This window comes from Bos mutus, chromosome 21 (genome assembly GCF_027580195.1).
Source record: "Bos mutus isolate GX-2022 chromosome 21, NWIPB_WYAK_1.1, whole genome shotgun sequence".
NCBI lineage: Eukaryota > Metazoa > Chordata > Mammalia > Artiodactyla > Bovidae > Bos > Bos mutus.
In genome coordinates, this window is record NC_091637.1 from 43,917,272 (window position 1) to 43,932,815 (window position 15,544).

Sequence of the window (15,544 nt, forward strand, 5' to 3'; positions counted from 1 at the left end):
CATGAAGCCCATTTCTCCTTGTTCTCTTCTTGGAGAGTAACAGTTGCTTAGCCTTTTCCCCAGAAGCACTTTATTGTTAGAGTCTACCATGAGATTACTTATCCATTCTTTAAACAAAGTAATCCATGTTTATGTGACTCTTCCTCAAACATTTCATTTTCCCATTCCAATCAAATTTATCGTTTCCCTTTTAATCTACTCCAAATTTTCTCTGTCCCCTAAACCAAATCAAGTATGTGAACTTCTGGGTGATTTCTAAGCATCACACATTCCCTATTATAAATGAAGGAAATACAGAACTGTAAAGGGATTTCCCTGATGTCCTGGAATACGTGGCTATGCTGAAGCAGACTGTAAGAACTGCCTTTTTTTTTTTAGCCCTGGACAAGTGGAAGAGCAAGTTATGCCACGTGTGAAAGCCGTTGATACTTGGTAAAGTGGCGCCATCTAGTGCCTACATCCGCAAGAGAAGGGTAGGAAGAAAACTGTAGATCAATTACAGCGCAAAATGACAACTCCAGAAACTGACAGGGCCAAGGCAATTTAATAACAATAGGTCGATTGACTCCGGGGACCATAATTCTTAGTCTATCGACTGGGTCACTGGAGCAGCTTAACAACTAATATAGCCTTTTTCCAGAGAGAAACACACTGTTCTGAGTGTGCTAGAGAGGTTTACAAAGAGGAGCAAGAGACAAACTCCAACCCCTTCATGCCTGGCTCTGCTGTAGTGTTTGCACCCTTCCTTTTTTTTTTTCTTTTCCATATAATCATGACATCATCTTATAAGGCAAGTATTATCATCCCCATTTTACAGATGAAAAACTGAGGCCAAGAGAGGCCAAAATCTTACCTTAGGTTTCAAACCCACTTTCTCTCTTTTGCACTACCCCAGAGAGAACGTATAGGACAACACCTCAGCACCTTTCCTACCCATCATTCTCCACATGGAGGACCGGGGAGACTGCTGGTCCAGTACTACCACCAGGGAGTCCACACTGTGATGTACAACTCTGCTGAAAGACGCCAACGGGGCAACCTGAAGACATGGAGTCAAGAGGACAAACACTGGCCTAGCATAAAAGCGTTTCCTGTAGCCCAGTTTGAACATCACTTTTTTGTTGCCACTGTTTTCGTCTGCCTTTAAATCAGTGGCTCCTAGATGCCAGGGGCTATACTCTTGATATGTCATGCTAAGTTGCTTCAGTCATGTCCGACTCTGCAACCCCATGGACTGTAGCCCACCAGGCTCCTCTGTCCATGGGATTTTTCCAGGCAAGAATACTGGAATGGGTTGCTATTTCCTTCTCCAGGAGATCTTCCCAACCCAGGAACAGAACCTGGGTCTCCCCCATTGCAGGCAGATTCTTTACCATCTGAACCACCAGGGAAGCCCAGAGTATTTTACGATATTACCTTTTCATTCATGTATGATATTACATTTTTAATTCAACCAGTAGATCTACTTGGTAAATGAATCAATGAGGCCATTGGAAAAAAGTATATAAAACAGCAAGTATATTATCATTAAAAAAAAGAACAATGATGAGCTCCTGATATAACAAGGATAAAATACGTAAAAATAGAAATAAGAGACTTCCCTGGCAATCCAGTGGTTAGGACTCTGTGCTTCCACTGCAGAGGGCACAGATTCTATCCTGGTGAGGGAACTAAGACCCCACATACTTCAGCTAGCAACTAAAGCTCCTACAGGCTGCAGCCAAGACCCAGTACAGCCAAATAAAAATATTTTCAATGCAGTGAGTTCTTTAAATTTTATGGGAACTTTTTGTTGATTTGTTGTTTCCTCAAAGAAATATCATGAAGTATAGTTGCATCTAGGAAAATCTTCTTGAGAATTCTAACTAGAAATATAAACAAACAAACAAAAAAAAACTAAAGGAATTTTATATCTCTTCTAGAATATATGCACACACTCAATTTTGATGACTAGTAGGCAACTGTAAAATATTCTCAAATGAAAGAAAATCTTAGCCTGATACATATTCCAGCCTAAGGTTTAAAAAAATAGCATTCTGTAAGGGAGTTAATTACATTGAGTATCTGAAGGCTTCCCAATGAGTCAATAACATCTTCCAATAGAATCCAAGCCATTAGAATCTCTATATAGCGAAAACACACTTTAACTCTGTGGGCCTTCCCCTCATGTTGCAGGGGGGTTGGAGGATAAACAGGGTCTAGAACCTGGAGCTGTGCCTTTCAAGTGTGAAGGTGAGCTCATAGCTCTCATCAGTAGAACAGAAGGTTTGAGAGGTTTCAAACAAATAATCATCTCTGCTTATCTATCCATTCTCTCTTGAAGGGGGTGTCTCTGTTTAAAAAAAAAAAAAAAAAAAAAATTCTCTGTCTCTATGCCAGCCCTTCAAGATGCTGAAGGGAAAGAAGGCCAAGGGGAAGAAGGTAGCCCTGGCTCCCGCTGTGGTGAAGAAGCAGGAGGCCAAGAAGGTGGTCAACCCCTTTTTTGAGAAAAGGCCCAAGAATTTTGGCATTGGACAGGTTATCCAACTCAAAAGGGTCCTCACCTGCTTCGTCAAATGGCCCCGCTACATCCAGCTGCAGCAGCAAAGGGCTATTCTCTATAAGCGGCTGAAAGTGCCTCCTGCAGTTAACCAACTCACCCAGGCCTTGGACCGACAAACAGCTACTCAACTACTTAAGCTGACCCACAAGTACAGTCCAGAGACGAAGCAAGAGACAAAGCAGAGGTTGCTGGCCCAAGAGGAGAAGAAAACTGCCAGCAAACTGCGCACCAAGAGGCCACCTGTCCTTCGAGCAGGGGTCAACACTGTCACCACCTTGGTGGAGAACAAGAATGCTCAGCTGGTGGTAATCGCTCATGACATGGTCCTCCTGTGCTGAAAGATGGGGGTTCCCTACTGCATCATCAAGGGGAAGGCCCGGCTGGGGCGCCTGATCCACAGGAAGACCTGCACCACTGTGGCCTTCACACAAGTCAACTCGGAGGACAAGAGTGCCCTGGCTAAGCTGGTGGAAGCCATCAAGACCAATTACAACGACAGATACAGTGAGATCCACCGTCAGCGGGGAGGCAATGTCTTGGAGCCAAAGTCAGCGGCTCTCATCACCAAGCTGGAAGAGGCGAAGGCCAAAGAGCTGGCCACCAAACTGGGCTGAGTATGCACCACTGAGCTTTCTGTACATAAAAGTAACAAAAAATTCTTTTAAAAAAAAATTCTCAAAACCCCTGCCTAAGCTTCTCTTGTTCAGCAATACAGCTTTGCCAACGAGCTTAAATTAGGATACAGATGGATGATGTGGAAGGACAAAGGGAATACCATGTGCAAAGACACAGGGGTGTAAGAGTGGGTTTCTTCAGGCAAAAGCAAATCAGTCAAAAGAACTGGCACAAAGGGTATGATCACTGAAAAGGGAGACAAGGGACAGATTATGAAAAATTCTTGCATGAGTGCTAAGGAAGTATATACTTTATACTTCAGACTAGTATTTCTCACATATAAATAGCATAAAAGGAGAAATATTTTCACAGATCCTGTCTTGACTTAAATTCTCTTTAAATATCATGGCAGACACAGTTTATAATTCCCTTATATTTGTTCTCGCCATCTTGCTCTTAGTTAATAGAATTCTTCAAATTTTACCTCGAGCCTACATTCCCCAGCCTCCCTTGCAACTGAGGGATCAAATGACCACATTCTGGCCAGTGAGAAGTACCTGGAAAGAACGTCTACACCTTCCGGATCATGTTCTCATAAGGAAGCTACTTGCCCCTTTACTTCCTCTCTACTCCTTCCCACACGCTGGAAATCCAGAGAAATGGTGACAAACCAGCTTCAGCCATGTGAATGAAGGCAATACTCCTGGACCTAACTGCTCACATGTGCTCTGTGTGACCAGCAATGTCAGCATCACCTGGGAGTTTGTGGAAGTGCAGAATCAGCCTGAACCAGACCTACTGAGGTTGATTCTATAGTTAAATAAGATCTCCAGGGAATTCCCTGATGGTTCAATGATTAGGACTCTGTGCTCTGACTGCCAAGGGCCCAGGTTCAATCTCTGGTTAGGGAACTAAGAAACTTCAAGCCAAGCGGTGCATATATAAAAAATATATATATATATATCTCCCCAAGTGATTCATATTTACACTAAATTTTGAGAAGCACCAATCTAGGAGAAGGCAAGGGAGCAAACTAGTAGGAAAACGGGTCTCCAGATGACGATGCTACAGTACTGAACAACTGACTAGCTCAGATGTTTATGAGAGAGTGGACTTTCTACATTTGCTTAAGCCACCTTTTTTTCTTAATCTCTGATCCTATATACAAACTATATTAATATATACAAATGTAAAACATGGCATAAATACCCATCCATATTTTTTTAATACCGATGTCTTTATGTATCCCTTTCAAAACCACACACCTTGGATGAAACTCGAAACTACACTCTTCCAACAGAAACCACACAACTTGCCTCCAAACATATTGAAGCTCAGGTTCTTTATGCCTCAGCACAGAAGGAATTCAGCAAGAGGCAAAGTGATAGGTAAGAAGTATATTTATCAATAACCTTTGTAAAGAGGTTGCAGGAAAATGGGAGAGGTCACTGATCCAGGTCTTGGATGAGTTCCTGGGACAGGCCAAAGAGTGAGGGTCCCTGTCTTCAGGCAAGAAAGGATTCAAGAGCAAGCTGTATGTTCCATAGGCAGAATGTGGCCCATCTCAGAAGGTGAGAGCTGCCTGGAAATATGGGACAGTTAGATTTTATGGGCTGGGTAATTTCATAAGCTAATGACTGAGAGGGCTTCCCTGGTGGCTCAGTGTTAAGAATCCACCTGCCAATGCAGTTGTTGTTGTTTAGTCGCTAAGTCATGTCTGATTCTTTGTGACCCCATGGACTGTAGCATGCCAGGCTCCCCTATCCTTCACTATCTTCCAGAGTTTGCTCAAATTCAGTGATGCTATCTAACCATCTCATCCTCTGCCCCCTTCTCCTTTTGCCTTTCCCAGCATCAGGATCTTTACCAATGAGTCTTTCCAGGGTCTTTCCCAGCATCAGGGGCTTTTCAAATGAGTTAGTTCTTCTCATCAGATGGCCAAAGTGTTGGAACTTCAGCTTCAGCATCAATCCCTCCAATGAATATTCAGGGTTGATTTCCCTTAGGGTTGACTGGTTTGATCTCTTTGCAGTCCAAGAGATTCTCAAGAGTCTTCTCCAGCACCACAATTCAAAAGCATCAATTCTTCAGCACTGCCTTCTTTATGGTCTAACTCTCACAACCATACAAATTGTCAATGCATGGGGAGGGAGGAAGAAGGAGGGTTCAGGATGGGGAACACATGTATACCGTGGCAGATTCATTTTGATATATGGCAAAACCAATACAATATTGTAAAGTTAAAAAATAAAATTAAATTTAAAAAAAAGCAAATTGTCAATGCAGGAGACGGGGTTCAATCCCTGGGTTGGGAAGATCCCCCAAAGAAGGAAATGGCAACCCACCAGTTGTCTTGCCTGGGAAATCCCATGGAGAGGGGAGCCTGGCAAGCTACAGTCCATGGGGTCACAAAGAGTCAGATACAAACTAAGTGACTAAACAACAAATGAGTAGAAGGATTACTTCAACTGCTTGAGGAAAGGTGTGGGAATTTCTAGGAACTGGGACACCACCCACATTTTGGACTTTTACAGTCTGCCCCAGAACTTCCAGGTACCTGTGGGTATGTATTTAGTATATGCTTTTGTATTACAAAGCTATGGTTTTTCCAGTAGTCATGTATGGATGTGAGAGTTGGACTATAAAGAAAGCTGAGCGCTGAAGAATTGATGCTTTTGAACTGTGGTGTTGGAGAAGACTCTTGGGAGTCCCTTGGACTGCAAGGAGATCCAACCAGTCCATCCTAAAGGAAATCAGTCCTGAATATTCATTGGAAGGACTGACGCTGACGCTCCAATACTTTGGCCACCTGATGCAAAGAACTGACTCACTAAAAAAGACCCTGATGCTGGGAAAAATCGAAGGCAGGAGAAGGGGATGACAGAGGCAGAGATGGTTGGATGGCATCACTGACTCAATGGACATGAGTTTGAGTAAGCTCCGGGAGTTGCTGATGGACAGGGAAGCCTGGCGTGCTGCAGTCCATGGGGTCACAAAGAGTCAGACATGACTAAGCAACTGAACTGACCTTGAATTACAACGAATGTATAACGAGGCTCAAGGTGTACAGGAAGTCAAATCATCCACTACCTTAGACTTAATTCTTCTAAACAGTTTTTGTCATATCCTCAATGGCTACATCATTCTTTTAAAGGTTGTGCCCTGTCCCCTTCCCTCCTCACTTTGACTTTATTCAGTACCAACACCACTACTAAATTGTATATGCTATACTGGTTTTAGCTGAGCTGATTATATGCTGGTCCAGAGCCATAAAAATGTTTTTTAATTATAAATGAAATAAAAACAAACTATGAAACCAATAAAAATCCAAATGAACAATTGTTTTAATATAATGAAATGGATGACGTTTTTCTGCTGGAACAAAGTCACTCTTCACAACACAGCAATGTACTGAGGCTTTCAGACAAATGCTCTTGAGTTTGGCAGGTTTGTCTACATGTGTTTTGTGAGAACTCAGTTCCCTTAGAACTTGACTCTGTTTGAAATACTGTCAACAATTAATAGCACCAAATGCCACGTCATTTGACTTTGCTTGGCTTAAGTGTATCACTTAATATATTAAGTTACCTCTTTTCATATTCACCCAGGACAATTCAAGAAGCACTACTTAACATCAGTAATTTTATACAATTTATAAATTTTTACAATTTATACAATTGCAAATACAGTTTATAAGACTCTCACCCAAACCAAGAGAAATAAAACTTATTTTTATACACAAAAAAACTACACAAATGTCCATAGCAGCTCTATGTAATAGCCAAAAACTGGAAATAACCCGAATATGTTTCAACAGGCAAATGGATAAAGAAGCTGCAGTACAGTATATAACACAATGAAATACCTTTCAGTAAGAAAAAGACATATTGATATGTATAACAACTTGAGGATCACAAATGCATTATTCTAACTGAAAAAAAAATCTCAAAAGCTTATATGGGACTTCCCTGGTGGTACAGTGGATAGTAACCTACCTGCCAATGCAAGAGACACAGGTTCAATCTCTGGCCCGGGAAGACTCCACATGCTGCAGAGTAAGCCTATGTGCCACAGCCACTGTGCCCGTGTGCCCTAGAGCCCATAAGCTGCAACTACAAAGCCCGATGATGCAGCTACTGAAGCCCGTACATCTAGAGTCTGTGCTCCAGAGCAAGAGAAGCCACCGCGATGAGGAGCCCATGCACGGAAAGGAAGAGTAGCCCCCATCTGTCGCAACTAGAGAAAGCCTGTAGCCCCCATCTGTTGCAACTAGAGAAAGCCTGTGAGCAGCAATGAAGACCCAGTGTGATCAAAAATAAATTTTAAAAAGAAAAAATCTTATTAAAAAGTTTATATGTATGATTCCATACATATAAAATGTATGTCTCAAAATGACAAAGTTATAAAGAACAAATCATTACTTGTCAGGCGTTAAGTTTTAAGGAGAGTATGACTAATTATAAATGGGTGAAGTCACAGTTTCTTTTATGGCAATGAAATAATTTTGTCTCCTAAATATGTCAGTGTTTACACAAATCTACACATGTGATAATATTTTGTAGAATTATATACCTGAAAAAAAAAAAGAGTGCATATAAAAACTGGTAAAATCTAAATAAAGTCTGTAATAGAGTTAATACCAATATCAGTTTCCTGGTTTGATAATGAATTGTAGTTTATGTAAAATGTTATCATTAGGTGAAACTGAATATAGAGTATATGGGAACTCATCATATTATTTTTGCCACCTCTCCTAAGTCTAAAAGTACTTCAAAATCAATATTTTTGATTGTAACCTAATAACATAAATCAATACAGAACATCTTTGAGCTTTTGCATTTTAGCTGATCCAGACATGACAGGTGTCAAAGGAATACCCAGAACAAGAAGAATTTAGAAAAGGAAAGAAAAATGCACCGTCAAAGAGAGCAAGGGAATCAGACTTTAGAAGGACTGGTTCATCAAATAAAAAACATAAGAAGGACTTAAAGCAAAAAATTCACAGTATTACCAAGGTTACGAAGTTTACATTATCCCTTCAAGATAAGAAAGCAACAACTTGCTCATAAGACAGCTATATTCACAATGCTCCTGACAATCTCCAGCCAACAACACAGCAAAAATTGGAGATAAAACTATTTTGGGAGGAGTCTAGGATTGTTGGAAATATTCAACATTTTATTAGTTGGGAAATCAGACCAGTCAGGGTGACTCTGATTTATCTCAGGGTGCAAAGTTTGTTGTTTATATTTTTGTTTTTACTGTGGTAGGTGAAAAGTATAGACACACTGGAAGCACAGCAGGTTTTGCTTTTGTGCAGACATCTGTGATTTGCCAAAAGTAGCTGCACTTCAACTCCTGGCATCTCAGTGACCAGGACAGACTATTTTCCTACACCACCTTCTGTGACCCTACTGGGCCTGAGACTGTGTCTACTGTTTCCCATAGAACATCTGCACTTGAAAGATGTGGTATACAATGAAATATTACTGAGGCTTAAATAAATGAAAATTTCACATTTGACTAACATAAAAACTACCATGTTATAAAGTCATGTATCTCTAATGGCTAGATTATCATTATCTGAATGAAAAATCAGTCAGTTCGGTTGCTCAGCCATGTCCGACTCTTTGCAATCCCATGGACTGCCGCACGCCAGGCTTCCCTGTCCATCACCAACTCCCGGAGCTTACTCAAACTCATGTCCATCAAGTCAGTGATGCCACCCAACCATCTCATCCTCTGTCATCCCCTTCTTCTCCTGCCTTCAATCTTTCCCAGCATCAGGGTCTTTTCTAATAAGTCAGTTTTTCATATCAGGTGGCCAAAGTGTTAGGGGAAGCACACTAATCGAAACCGCCCACCCTGGCCAGGCACCATAGTAACCTGTTTTATGACAGGAGATCCTGATAAGGAATACGGAACTAATAAGCCACCACCAACCGGAACAGTTCAGGAAAGGGGGAAAGGAGACACCGCGTGTCCATCCACTTCCCAGAATCCCTCTCGCTAGCATCCATCTTGGCTGAGCGATGTGTGCACCACCAGGAAAGACTCTGAATTAGAATGATTGGCCATAGACCATCCAGAAACTAATCCCATCACAATAAAACCCAAGACTGCGAACCACACGCAGAGCAGTTCTCCTGGGTTCCCTTACCCTGCTGCTCTCCACCCGGGTGACCTTTTCCAATAAAATCTATGCCTTGTCAGCACATGTGTCTCCTCGGACAATTCATTTCCGAGTGTTAGACAAGAGCCCAGTTTCAGGAGTATTGGAGTTTCAGCTTCAGCATCAGTCCTTCCAACAAATATTCAGGACTGATTTCCTTTAGGATGGACTAGTTGGATCTCCTTGCAGTCCAAGGGACTCTCAAGAGTCTTCTCCAATACCACAGTTCAAAAGTATCAATTCATGGCTTCACTTTGCCATGAAGTGATGGGACCAGATGCCATGATCTTCATTTTTTGAATGTTGGATTTTAAGCCAGCTTTTTCACTCTCCTCTTTCACCTTCATCAAAAGGCTCTTTAGTTCCTCTTTACTTTCTGCCATAAGGGTGGTGTCATCTACTTATTTCTCCCTGAAATCTTGATTGCAGCTTGTGCTTCATCCAGTCTGGCATTTCATGATGTACTCTGCATGTAAGTTATATAAGCAGGGTGACAATATACACCCTTGATGTACTTCTTTCCCAATTTGGAACCAGTCTGTTGTTCCATGTCTAGTTCTAACTGTTAATTCTTGACCTGCATACAGGTTTCTCAGGAGGCAGGTAAGGTATTCTGGTATTCCCATCTCTTGAAGAATTTTTCACTGTTGTGATCCACACAGTCAAAGGCTTTAGCATAGTCAATGAAGCAGATGTTTTTCTGGAATTATCTTGCTTTTTGTATGATCCAACTGATGTTGGCAATTTGATTTCTGCTTCCTCTGCCTTTTCTAAATCCAGCTTGAACATCTGGAAGTTCTAGGTTCACATACTGTTGAAGCCTAGCTTGGAGAATTCTGAGAATTACTTTGCTAACGTGTGCTGCTGCTGCTAAGTCACTTCAGTCGTGTCCGACTCTGTGCGACCCCATAGACGGCAGTCCACCAAGCTCCCCCATCCCTGGGATTCTCCAGGCAAGAACACTGGAGTGGTTGCCATTTCCTTCTCCAATGCATGAAAGTCAAGTCACTCAGTCATGTCTGACTCTTCATGACCCCATGGACTGCAGCCTACCAGGCTCCTCCACCCATGGGATATTCCAGGCGAGAGTACTGGAGTGGGTTGCCATTGCCTTCTCCTGCTAACATGTGAAATGAGTGCAATTGGGGTGTAACAAACTACCATACAACTAATCCTGTCCTCAGATGGCCTGGAGAGACTTGTGAGAATATTCCACCAAGGGGGCAGCAGAGAGCAGCAGGTGGCTCCAAATAGTTTGTCCCCCAGGGCCAACTCAGTCCTCAGCCAAAGGCACCCAAAATCTCAGAGTGTGCAAACACAGAGCCTCAGAAACTCCACCTTCTTAGTCTCACTTGACCCAACTGCACCACCACAACAAATGATACTGCCAAGCCAAATGGCTGGAAATGGGAGGTGGCAGGAAAAAGAAATTGAGTACTCACAGATTGAGGGTCAAGTTAGGGAGAGGGCAGGGCTTCACTCGCTTTAACACAACTTGTTTTTCAGGTTCTGAAAAGCTTCACCCTTTCCAGCTTTGCTTCACATCCATGACTAAAAGGGTTTTAAATGGAGATTTCACACAGATAAAAGTATCATAAGAGATTTGCTTCAAAAGGCTCCTCTTGTCTCTCAGACCTGAAAGCTCAGAAAGAAGCTATGAGGCTATGGAGCCTGAAAGTGGGGTTTCCTTCCTGTCCTCTCAAATTCTTACTTTAAAGGCTACTGAAAGATTTGCTTTAAGTTACAGATTCCTGGGCCCCAACCACTTAGAGCATCCCAACTTTGAGAATCCTGAAATTTAATAACTGTTGACACGTGAGCAGTGGACGATAGTGTGTGAGCTGAAGGACCCAAGAATTCTAGGTCATTGTGTGAACTTAAAAAATATTCACAACCTAAAAACTGTGAGTTATATTTTATTCTGTAGGAATTTTTTAGGACTTCATGTCCAGGAGATTTCATGCACTGGAGAAGGAAATGGCAACCCACTCCAGTGTTCTAGCCTGGAGAATCCCAGGGACGGGGGAGCCTGGTAGGGTCGCACAGAGTCGGACACGACTGAAGTGACTTAGCAGCAGCATCCCAGGAGATAGCATCTCAAGTAACCCTGAGAGAACTTCTCCAAGGAGGTGAGGGGAGGAGCCAGGTTACATAGAAGTTTTGCAACAAAGGACAGGTAGTCTGAACATCAAACAATTATTAATTAAAGAAAACCAGGAATCCCAAGTTAAGGAATTTACTGCTTTTCTATGAATGGGAAGAGGCAAGAATCTGGGCTTACTGAAATCACTCCTTTGATATGCACCTCAGCTATCTGGGCCCAATATCCTGTATTTTCACATCCTGAGCTTCCTCAGGGCTTTCCCTGATAGCTCAGTTGGTAAAGAATCCACCTACAATGCGGGAGACCTGGATTCCATCCCTGGGTTGGGAAGATCCCCTGGAGAAGAGAAAGGTTACCCACTCCAGGATTCTGGCCTGGAGAATTCCATGGACTGTATAGTCCATGGGACCGCAAAGAGTCAGACACTACCGATCCACTTTGATTTCACATCCTGACCTTCCTCAGGGCTCACCTCAGGGAGTGGCTGGAGTCTGATGGCTGCTAGATAGCAGGTATTCTTTCCTTGCTGAGTTCCCTCAGGGCTCACCAGCTCACCATCTGTGGTGGCTGTAATCACTAAGACTGTAATATCCTTTGTTTGCTGATGTGCCAAGAAGTATTTCATTTCTCAATTGTTACATTGGCCAACAATATTAGGCCCAGAATGAGGGCTCTGACCTGCTAGGAGCCCAGATTTGAATCCAGTGGATGATCCCACTTGTACAAGAAAACTTCCTATCACCACAGAACAAGGTCTCCCTTCAAATTCTACCATATGGGAACAGGCTTCAGTTTGCCAGGACCACAGTTTGTCCTTATAATAGATGCCTGGAAAACTTTACTTATATTGGGGTTTTAAAATGGCTGGGGAGTGACCTGCATATAACCTGTGAGTGAGTGAAGTCGCTCAGTTGTGTCCGACTCTTTGAGACCCCATGGACTGTAGCCTACCAGGCTCCTCCGTCCATGGAATTTTCCAGGCAAGAGTACTGGAGTGGGTTGCCATTTCCTAGATAACTGCAGTTTTCCTCTTTTTTGTAGATCAACCTCACATCTCGTTGATCCCATCTCAGTGGGGGAACTAGCAAACCCAACTCCAGAGGCTCTCCCAGTGAAAAGGTACTAACCACCCCCTCACATTTCTCTTTCCCTCGCCCCTCAACCAAAATTTCCTTAATCTAGTCCAAAAAAGTAACCTTCGACTAAAAGGTAGTTCTCTAAGGAAAGCTGATGGCCCCCACATTTAAAACTACTGCCTCTAGCAATTCAAAGGCTCTAGAAGCTAAAAATTAACCCCACAAGCAATTAACCCTGTTCAGGTGACCTCCGGGAATTTGGCTATTATTATTATTTTTATTTATCTGAGGTAATTCAGTCCCAGTATAGGGGGAAAAAACCTTTGAACTAAAATCCATAATCTCCAACATTTCTAATTTTTTTATATTAATCAAGACTCTATTAATCCATATCTCGTCCAGAAAGAAGGCCAAACTAAAGAAGTCTTCCCACTTAAATCTTTCCACTGATTTAATTTTAGATGCTACCCAGAAGTTCTTGGATCTGTCTATTCAATTTCTTAGAGCAACTGGACTACTAAGAAGCCCTCCTATGTCAATCTGACTAACAGTCCAGAAAGATTTTTCTGGCAGTTTTTCTCAACAAGCTTCTCTCATTATAGACACCAAGGAGAAGCTGTACATTATTCAAATCTAGTCTTTAAAACAAAGGTGGCTGTACTCTACTGGGGGCTCCCAACAACAGACACAGCCCAAAGTAGACCCAATGCTGAAAGTGTGAGGGCCTCCAGGGCCATCCCATGTGAGAACTCATGATTCCTCCCAGTTCAAAGCTCCATACAGTATCTGAAGCACAGTAAGCACTGGCAGTGGGGGTGGGGGAGTCTCTAATGCCTTTTGTGGCCTTCAGGGATGTAAGAGCTGTGGGAGAGGGGGGTTGAGACTCTTAAAAACAAATGATTTAAGACCCTTAAAGTTCTGTCACTAGAGTAAGAATCTTTTAGCCAACTAAACTTCCCACTCATCCTGTCAATTAGTTTCCAAATGAATCATTTATAACAGCCCATCTGGGAAGCACGTCCTGATGACACTCTCATTGAAAGGCCCCTGGGTCCCCTCAAATATTTTCTTGGCTATTGTTCCAATCCGGCCTTCTGAGCCTTGGCTGTACGGTCTTCTGGTAACAGGAGCCAAGACATCCTCACCATGCAGCTGGTTCCTGGATGAACATTCCCTTCCCTTCCTCAGATGCACTAGAATAAGAAGCCCATAAATCTTCCCATTAAAGATCAGCCTGCTACACCTTATCTCAGCTCAGATTAATTAGGTCTAATTGATGGTATTAATAAATCAAGATGTGTAGAATCACAAAACCTTTAAACCCAAAAGGAATTGGTTGCATTGTTTTTCCTAACCCTCAGAGTATTTTGGAATCTGCTCTTCAATGCTTTAGAAATCCTGAAATGTGGCAGAACGAGGACAAAAATGCAAGTGTCTTGGACTTCCCTGGTGGAGCAGTGGATAAGAATCTGCCTGCCAATTCTTATCCCCCTATCCAGGGGACATGGGTTTGATCCCTGGTCAGGGAAGAATCCATATGCCACAGAGCCAACTAAGCCTGTGTGCCACAGCTACTGAGCCTGCCTGCTGCAACTGCTGAAGACTACATGTCTGGAGGGTGTGCTCTGCAACAAGAGAAGCCATCTCTGTGAGAAGCCCTCACACCACAATAAAGAATAGTCCCTGCTAGAGAAAGCCTGCACAAAGCAACGGAGACCCAATGCAGGCAAAAAATAAAATTATTTTTTTAAAAGAAATGCAAGTGTCCTGATCACCAACCCAGGCTCCCATATCATCCATAAGTTACTGCAGATCTAGTTGGCCCAAGATGTCTGGCCTTTTCCTTATCCCGCTTTCTGATACATAATTGTGATAAAGAAAACATAATTTATCATGTTATATCCAGTTAGCAAAAGTGAAACCACTTTTAAGCTATTTGTGGGTATTTCTTTCATTCATTCATTCAGTGGTTCAACAAATATGTATGCCAGGCTCTAAAGAGACATCAGAGAGTGGACAGACCTCTGCCCCCAACTTCACATCTAGTGGAGGAATCTGGACAAATAAATTGGCAATTATAATATAACAAGATAACCTGGTGATAAAGGAAGTTCAAAAGGGGCACAGTATGTTCTTATTCAAGCCAGTGGGTCATGGGAGAAGAGGAATCAACTGGGGAAAGAAATATTCTGGATATGAGGAAGGATCTGTAAAAGAGAACCAGGGGAAAGGACACAGATCAATGTCAATGGAAATGTAGTTCCAAGGGGCTGGAACAAGCACTACATGAGAGATTAGAAAAACAGAATTCAGATATGCTGCATGAGGAGGAGACACGATTTAATACTAAAGGCAACTGAAACTATCAAAGGGCTTTAAACACATGCTCATTCATTCTAAGGGACTTCCCTATAGCTCAGATGGTAAAGAATTTGCCTGCAACGCAGAAGACCAGGGTTTGGTCCCTGGGTTGGGAAGACCCTCTGGAGAAGGAAATGGCTACCCACTCCAGTATTCTTGCCTGGAGAATTCCATGGACAGGGGAGCCTGGCAGGTTACAGTCCATGGGGTTACAGAGAGTTGGAAACGACTGAGAGACTGGCACTGGCATTCATTCTAGGGGCCTGACAGACAAACAAAATTCAGAGTGTGATGAGCACTATCAAGAAAGCAATACATAAAAAAAGAAAGAAAGCAATACAGAGAACCAAGAAATGGGTGCTTGGGGAAAACAGCTGCTTCAGGCTGAAGCAGTCCATGGTACTGTTAGGTAGGTAGAATAGGGAAAAGGAGTCCAAAATGGCGGTGGCTAAAAGACAAGGAAGGTCAAAGGAAGGTCCGAGGACCAGAGTGAAGACTTCAGGCAGAACAAACAGAAAAAACAGCACTTCTGGCTAAGCCCAATTTGCATAGGGCAGGCCCAGGTAGAGGAAAAAACATATAAAAGAAGGAGCCAAAGCGCTTCCTCACGGACTCTCTCTCCCACATGCGTGCGCTCTTTTCTTTCTCTCTCTCTCTCTCACTTTCCTGCTATC

General features: G+C 42.7%; 1 pseudogene; it reads left to right on the top strand.

Moving 5' to 3' along the window:
• Positions 1 to 2,382: 2,382 nt before the first annotated feature.
• Positions 2,383 to 3,156, top strand: LOC102265114 (large ribosomal subunit protein eL8 pseudogene; annotated as a pseudogene).
• Positions 3,157 to 15,544: the final 12,388 nt, after the last annotated feature.